Here is an 8,821-nt window from a genome sequence, read left to right on the forward strand (position 1 = left end):
GTGGCAATAATCCTGAGCTTAAAAGTAAATTCAAAGATGAATTCTAAGAAAAAGGTTTCTTCCGTGGCCCATGTTTACAGATTTCTCTTCCCTGTTTTTTTATGATGTCCCCAAGGCCAAAGAAGCCGGGAAAACAAAGGCTACACAGAAAGCAGGCTGGGGATGATTCCCAGCTGGGAACCAACGACCATCCAGACCTTCTGCTATCCTCACAGTCAAGCAAAGGGAACCTAACCATCCTCACCCTTATTTTGCAGAAGAAAGTAAGCAGCAAGAAACAAAGTAAATTATCCAAAGCAACAGACAGTAAGTGGTGGTACCGAAATTCAGAAGTTAGTGGCTCTGGTCAAAGTCCATGGTCCTTCCATCACACTTGCTGAGAGTTCTGGAAAAAAAAAAAAAATCCATTGGACTAACATAAAGTTACCATCCTTCCTTCCTAACCACCTTCATCATTATGTAGAAATGAGATGTTTGCTATTTTCTTTATAACTAAAAGGACTCTTTAAAGATTTGTTTCATTTTTATTTTATTTTTTAAAAGGTTTTATTTATTTATTTATTTGACAGAGATCACAAGTAGGCAGAGAGGCAGGCAGAGAGAGAGGAGGAAGCAGGCTTCCCGCTAAGCAGAGAACCCAATGTGGGGCTTGATCCCAGGACCCTGGGATCATGACCTGAGCCGAAGGCAGAGGCTTTAACCCACTGAGCCACCCAGGCGCCCCAGATTTGTTTCATTTTTAGCATAGGACAAGACAAATAACTTTCCCAGACACTACTAAATAGTAGATTCATTGCTAAAGCAATTTCAGTTCTAAGATTTATTTCAGGACCACTCACATTTATTTCCTGCCACTTAAATGGAGCAGGAACTTTTTTATTTAAGCTTTTATTTATTTACTTATTTATTTGTTTGTTTGAGAGAGAGAGAGCGCGCGAGCGCACACAAACGGGGAGTGATGGAAGGAGAGGGAGAAACAGGCTTTCTGCTGAGCAGGGAGGCTGATGCAGGACTTGATCCCAGGACCGTGGGATCATGACCTGAGCCAAAGGCAGATGCTTAACTGACTAAGCCACCCAAGCACCCCAGGAACATTTCTTCATTGGCTGTAATCTTGAGGCACCTTGAGTTAGTAACAGAATTTCATTCAAACTTAAAGAAAAAAAAAAAAAAGAATGTGTTTTCAATGGAATAAAGGTGCATTTCAAAGATCCCAGGAACAAGAAGTTTCTTTAGGTGATACAAAAGATTAGAATCATTATCAAATCATTGATCAGAATCATAATACAATTATTATGTCAAAACTTAAACGCTTGGTGTTAGTCTCCATAGGAACCATGGCAATTGCTCATACTCACTGTCTCTTTCTCTCCATGTTCTCCAGTATATGATTTTCTTGACATGTCTGGGCTACTGCTTTCAAATAACTGGGCTTTCTCTTCTCTACACTGCATAACTCCTGTATTCACATACCTTCAGCTCCTAGCAGAGACTAGCCCACATCTTTGAATCTGATTCCCAACCTCTGAGAAAAACTTCAACATGGTATGACTATGGTTATAGAGTAAAGCACAGGTAGGGGTAATGATTATCATGGAAGAATGTTCTGAGTGGGTAGATATCGCAGAAAATGTATGTTGCAAATGCCTAAATATCTTTGTAAAAAATTAGAAAGGACATCGGGATGAAATTCTAGACTGTATGATATGTCCACATTCCCCCTATGCTGATGGTGAGAACTATCAAATCATAATTTAGGGCAAAGATTCTGATAATTTTTCAGAATATCTGAAGTTAGGCCAAAATTAGAAAATTTTGGTCTTATAATATCTATACCTCTGTCTGCCTATTTAAATATGAATTGTAGGGATACCTGGATGGCTCAGTCTCTGGGCTCTTGGTTTCAGTTCAGGCCATGAACTTCCAGTCATGATTTCCTAGTCGTAGGATCAAGCCCTGCATTGGGCTCTGAGCTCATCGTGGAATCTGCTTCAAGCTCTCTCTCCCTCTTCCTCCTGCGCAATCTCTCTCTCTCTCTCTCAAATAAATAAATAAAATTTTTTTAAGAAATGAATTGTAAAAATAAAAATGTGCTTTAATGACAGATTAAGTAACAATACACTTAAAATCATAAAAGATTAATTTAAATTTGACATGCAGAAAAATTTTCTGACTAAAGCTGGAGTCACTAAAATAGGTTGTCACTTGTAAAGAATACCTCTTTCTGGGCAGTGCTCCTTGAATAATAAAGCAGATCTAGCAAGGATATTTAATATTCGAACCAGGTCAATGGAATTTTAGGCAATATCTTTAAGTTGCTTACAACCAACATTTTTTCTTCTTAGTAAAAAAGAAACTTGAAAGTTACCAATATGTTAGAAACGCTAGCTACTATCAAGAGCTAAAAATTACATGTTGCTTATATCCTACATCAGTGATTTTTAAATTGTAGTGCACTTCAGAATTGTCTGGAGGTCTTGTTAAAACACAAATTGCTGCCTGGTCCACCTCCTCCTGCCTCTCCAGTTTCTAATTCTTTAGGTCTGGCTAGTGTCTGGGAATTTGTAATTTGCATTTCTAACAAGTTCCCAGATGGCACTGAGGTTCCTGGTTCCAGAGACTGCACTTTTGAGACCTCCTGCTCTAAACACTCAAGGCAAAGGAATAATTTCTTCCTCTGATCTCCCTCCCTTTTCTTTCATCTTCCTCCCCTCTCTCCCCTCTCTCTCCCTCCCTCCCTTCCTTCCTCCTTTCCTTCCTTCCTTTGTAACCTTATGGTCCTTTTCTATATTCATTTTAAAAAGTTCAGCAGTGGGGGCTCCTGGGTGGCTCAGTGGGTTAAGCCTCTGCCTTCCGTTCAGGTCATGGTCCCAGGGTCCTGGGATCGAGCCCCTCATCAGGCTCTCTGCTCAGCGGGGAGCCTGCTTCCTCCTCTCTCTCTCTCTGCCTGCTGCTGTGCCTACTTGTGATCTCTGTCTGTCAAATGAATAAATAAATCTTAAAAAAAAAAAAAAAAAAGTTCTGCTGTGGGGGAACCTGGGTGGCTCACTTAGTTGAGCTTCCAACTCTTGATTTCAGCTCAGGTCATGATCTCAAGGTTGTGAGATTACTCTGGGCAAGGAGCCTGATTAAGATTCTCTCCATCCCTCTCCCTCCATGCCATTCCCCCCATACCCCTCCCACCCCCCCGCCCCCAATGGGGAGTGGTCTCTCTCTCTTTAAAAAAAAAAAAAAAGTTCAGCTATGTGATATGTCAAGTGTCAGTCCCGCTCAGACAGCATCATTTGGGGGCTTAGGTGATTAGGAAAAACTAAGAGGGGGATTCTCTTTGGCAATGCATTCATCCTACAGCTAACAAAGGGTCTGGAAAGGTTATATGGAATCTGGAATTTAATTCAGGTCTGTATTTTAGCATCTCAATGGCTGATCATCTTACTGCTCTCTTTATAGCTTTACAGGTTCTCCCCGCCCCATTCATATCTGTCTGAGCTAAAGGTGTGCACAGTGCAGAATGTGGTTTAAAATGTGTACAAACTTCATCCAGATTCTTGGAGTTTACCCAGCTGTCTTTATATATAAATATAAATATAAATATAAATATAAATATAAATATAAGCTTAATTGAGCTATAATTGGCAAAATTGTGAGATTTTTTTTTAAAGATTTTATTTATTTATTTGAGAGAGAGACAGTGAGAGAGAGCATGAGTAAGGAGAAGGTCAGAGGGAGAAGCAGACTCCCCGTGGAGCTGGGAGCCTGATGCAGGACTCGATCCCGGGACTCCGGGATCATGACCTGAGCTGAAAGCAGTTGTCCAACCAACTGAGCCACCCAGGCGTCCCAAAATTGTGAGATATTTAAAATGTACTTCATATTGTCAATTAGGTAGAGACTGTGAAAGATTCCTCCTGTCTAGTTAATTATCGTGTTCATCACCTCACATATCTATATTCTTTTTGTGTATGTGAGAACATTTAAGTTCTACTCTTTTAGCAAATTTCAATTATACAGTATAGTATCAGAACTATAGTTGCCACGTTTACATTAGAGCCTTAGACTTTATTCATTTGTAGCGGAGAGTTTGTATCCCTTTACCAACCTCTCCCTCTTTCTTCCACCCTACAGTGCCTGGTAACCATGTTTCTACCATTTTCTCCTGGGTTGCTTTTTCATTTTGTTGATGGTTTCCTTTGCTGTTCAGAAGTGTACTTGATGTACTCTCACTGGTTTATTTTTGCCTTTGCTTTTAGTGTCAAATCCCAAAACTCCTTATCAAGACTAATGTCGAGGAGCTTTGAAAACTTCAAGAACTCCTGCACTAAGCTTAGGACAGAAGATCCATTTCTAACTGGCATTTGTCTGGGCTCAGACATTTATACCAAATACAACCAAATGCACTCAAAACCATAAGCAAACAAACAAACAGCAAAATATTTTACTGGCTTCCTTCTTAGGGTCCTGGTTTATCCAAATTGGACATGGGGATAATGGCGGTTGGCAGAGTTAGATACATGTACACACATTCACAAGTAATATCCCATTTTCTCTCAGAGATGAATGAAAGCCCAAAAGCTGGCATCCAGGCTCATATTGGACAACTGAAAACCAAAGCTCTAGGTGTCCAATTGTCACATGTCTGTGAAGGATCCTGGTATATTGGAATTGTTACAGAATTTGCTGCCAGGCCATCCAGAGTTTAAAGACTAGGTTGGCTACTTGCCGAGTATGGAATCATATACACAGGTTCTCATAATACCAGTTAAAAGTGAATGTTGAGAACACTATCAGGTAACATATGTTTAAATGTCTGGCACATAGCAGGCATTCCCAACTAATAGCCCCCATATATTAGAGTCCTGCTGTGTGCATCGCAGACCACTGGGCACGTTAGCTTGTCTAGTCCTCAGGAGATCCCCTCCATTCATGGTCATTATCATAATCCTCATTGTAACAACCATCATTCACACATAGCAAACAAGAAAACAGAATCCCCAGATCACACAGGCTACATTGCAAGGTCAAAGCCCCAGCAGCAGTTTGATACCAGAAGCTTGCCTTGCTACAAAGATGGTTTTTTCTTCTCCCTCTTAGCTTTCTCATTGCGAGTTGCCTGGCTGTGATTAGGAACCAGAGGTTCTCACTGCAGAGCAACGTAACTTCCTCATTGAGTTGATTTCTAAGCCAAGCCCTCAGCTTTCTTCTCTCTAAGCAAGGTTCCCATACCTGATATCTTAACTCATCAAAACCTCATTGGCAGACCTAACTAGGCAAAAATAAGATGTGGGGAAAAGTTTACTTTTAATAATCTAGTCTCCACTTTTCCCTACATTACTCCAATAATCCTTCAGTCTTTCTGCTATTAGATTCTGTTCCCGGGGGAAAAAAATCTGACCCTGAACTTCTTCAACATGTTGCTCATCCTCTCTGACTATTCAATACCAAAGAAACACTATTATAGCAGAACCGATCTGTATTGTATTGTCAATGATATAAATTATAAAAAGGCATTTTCATCCTCCCTTACTTTCCCTTCATAATATAGATACCTTCTCAGTGATAACTGCCCCCTCTCCCAGTCAAATCTCATCTAATGTCATTTTCTTCATGACTCTTTGCCTTATTCTCAGATTTTTCTTAGCCTCCAAATCCCCAAAGCACTTTAAGTCACATTTTTTTGTGTGTTTTTCCTTGCCCAACTTTCTGTTTTATACACTACTTGTTTTCTCTTATCCCCCACTAGATTGTGATTTTCTTTTTTTTCTTTTTTGAATTTATTTATTTTTCCTTTTTTTTTTTTTATAAAGATTTTATTTATTTATCTGAGAAAGAAAATGCATGGGGTGGGGGGCAGAGGACAACAGAGAAGCAGACTCCCTATTAAGCATAGAGCCCCTACCAGACCAGGGTTTGATCCCAGGACCCTGAGATTGCAACCGGGCCTGAAGGCAGATGCTTAACCTACTGAGCCACCCAGGCACCCCCAGACTGTGATATTTCTTGAGAGACTGATCATTTATTTATTCATCATGCTTTTGAAGCCTATTTTTAGTCAATCACTCTGCTGGTGTTGCAGACACTATATGGTAAAGGAGACTAAGAATCAGACTTCCAGCTCCGGCCCCGGACGTAGCAGCCGCCGAGATGTTGATGCCCAAGAAGAACCGAATTGCCATTTATGAACTCCTTTTCAAGGAGGGAGTGATAGTGGCCAAGAAGGATGTCCACATGCCCAAACACCCTGAGTTGGCAGACAAGAATGTGCCCAATCTTCACGTCATGAAGGCCATGCAGTCTCTCAAATCACGCTACGTAAAGGAACAGTTTGCCTGGAGACATTTCTACTGGTACCTTACCAACGAGGGTATCCAGTATCTGCGTGATTACCTCCACCTGCCCCCTGAGATTGTGCCTGCCACTCTGCACTGCAGCCACCCTGAGACTGGCAGACCACGGCCCAAAGTCTGGAGGGAGAGCGACCTGCAAGACTCACACGAGGGGAAGCTGACAGAGACACCTACAGACGAAGCGCTGTGCCCCCTGGTGCCGACAAGAAAGCTGAGGCCGGGGCTGGTTCAGCAACTGAGTTCCAGTTCAGAGGCGGATTTGGTCATGGACGTGGTCAGCCACCTCAGTAAAGTTGGAGATTGTTTTGTGTTGAATAAATTTGTAGCCAGAAAAAAAAAAAAAAGAATCAGACTTCCAGGGGCACATGATCTGGCAATCTTAGAATATGCTTAGAGAAGCTGGGGAACATGTCATAAAGAAAGTGAAGTTTGAACACAGTCTTGAAGGAATAAAGCTCTCAGACGCACGGAAAGGGAAGGTGTATTCCAGAAAGATGAAACAGTCTGTAAAAATGCACAGAGATGCGACAGCACATAGAAAAAATAAAAAGGATTTCTAGGGGGTGCAATGCATTTATTTACCTAGAAAGGCAGATTGAGCTCAGGAATCCCCCGCACAAACCCCTTATCCAACTGTTCTTGACATCACCAATCTATCAAGGTTCTCCTTCATACTGAGCTCAGCTATCTCAGAGTTCTTCTGAGCAAGGTGGTCCAGGTCGTCATTACCATCAACCGAAGTTCTCGAGGAATATGAAATCTACTGACCAAAACTTCCCTAGCTGAATATATTAACTTCTATTTCCAGGGACAACCTTCGGTCCATATGACAGATAAGAGCAAAGAGAAGTTGGTGTTGCTGAAGGTGGGTTAGGGATGGGGAGAGAGGAAGAGTGGTTAAAGGAACAAGAAAAGAACATGCTGAGTCAAGTTCTGAGGCTTCTGTTACATTTTTTCTTCCTCTTACCACTGAAGTGAGTGATAAGAAACAGACTGTTAGCAGGAGAGGGAGCGGAGCACCTTCCTGGGTGGTCTGAGTGCTTACCTTTCAGTGGCTTTTTTGAAATTTTGTTTCATACTCATTGAATTCGGCTTAGGTACAATGTACCTTGTTCCTGGAATATGTCTGAAAATATTAATGGTAACTTACACCCTTCAGTCCCCGTGGTCAGCCCATACAATATTCTGCAAAGCTCTTTACTGCCTCCACGGGTGGGTCATCAGAACTGCCCCCTCATTCCTCCATTCACAGAGACTGCAGTATTGAATGGGGCGGAAATACCCGGCATTATTTCCTTATTTTTATGAGCCTCTCCTAAATTATTGAAATCTTTTGCTCTTTTTCACAAGCTACTCCTCAGAGCAATAGTGAGAAATAGATCAGCGTTGTTCTAATCCTTTACAAATAGGAAAAAGAGGTCTCAGTTTAGCAGGTTGTTTTCAGAAGGGCTGACAATAAAAAACAGTTTTGTTTTTTTTTTTATAACTGGGATCTCTTCTGCAGTTTGGTCATGAGCAAAATAAGGAATTAAAGAGAATAACGTTATTTTCTTATCTTGGAATTTTAGTAAATCTTCATAATAGGTGAGGTGCTGCACAGATTACAAATCTGACATATGTTAAGGTGCTTAAGCAGCACAGTATGTCAAATGTATAACAGCCCGTATTTACTATATATAATGTGATGCATATTTTAATTTGGGTGCTTAGACAGAGTAAGAGATTCACTCTCTTTCCTTCTTTGTCACCCTCATTTTGCTCCCTTCCCTACTCTGCCTGTTGACCATAATAATCTGATCGTTACAGAGTTGTGATACTGCTTTTAGGCCTTCCACTTCATGATGCCCAGACGAGAAGGGCTCCGATTCTTCTTCTGTGCTGAGATCTGTGGTTTTATCATAGGAATAGGTCGAGTAATAAATTTAAAAAGTAAATCTGATTTGTAATGTCAGAAAAATGTATTTGAATGCATGCAACTATATTTGAATATATTAAAAAATGTGTCTAACATACATAGAAACATTGTAAATACATACAAAAGGCATGAAAACATGAAACCCATGTTTTAAAAATCGTTTTAACTTTTCATTAGCAAATACTTTCAAGCATACAGAAAACTGCAATTAAAGCGTACAATTGCAATTAAGGAAGAGAGCCCACGTGCATTTTACCCAATTCCGTCTATTAATGTTTTACCCCATTCGCTTTATTGTTCTCTTTTTGTCTGGATGATTTGAGGGTAAGTTACATAAATCATGACCTCTTACCCCTAACTTTTCAGTGTGTATTCCCTAAGAATCGTGATAATCTCTTCTAAAACCACAGTTAGGTATAACTTCAATACATTTAACATCAATATAATAGTTTTATCTTTAAGTCTACTGCCTGAATTAATTTTGCAAATTAACCCAGCTATGCTCTTATAGCATATTTTTTCTCCTCTAGCACACAGATCCAATCTAGTGCTGTGTTTGGTT

General features: G+C 40.5%; 1 pseudogene; it reads left to right on the top strand.

The window, feature by feature from the left end:
* Window positions 1-6,106: 6,106 nt before the first annotated feature.
* On the top strand, window positions 6,107-6,691 carry LOC131837974 (small ribosomal subunit protein eS10-like; annotated as a pseudogene).
* Window positions 6,692-8,821: the final 2,130 nt, after the last annotated feature.

Source organism: Mustela lutreola, chromosome 8, assembly GCF_030435805.1.
Source record: "Mustela lutreola isolate mMusLut2 chromosome 8, mMusLut2.pri, whole genome shotgun sequence".
In the NCBI taxonomy this organism is placed as follows: domain Eukaryota; kingdom Metazoa; phylum Chordata; class Mammalia; order Carnivora; family Mustelidae; genus Mustela; species Mustela lutreola.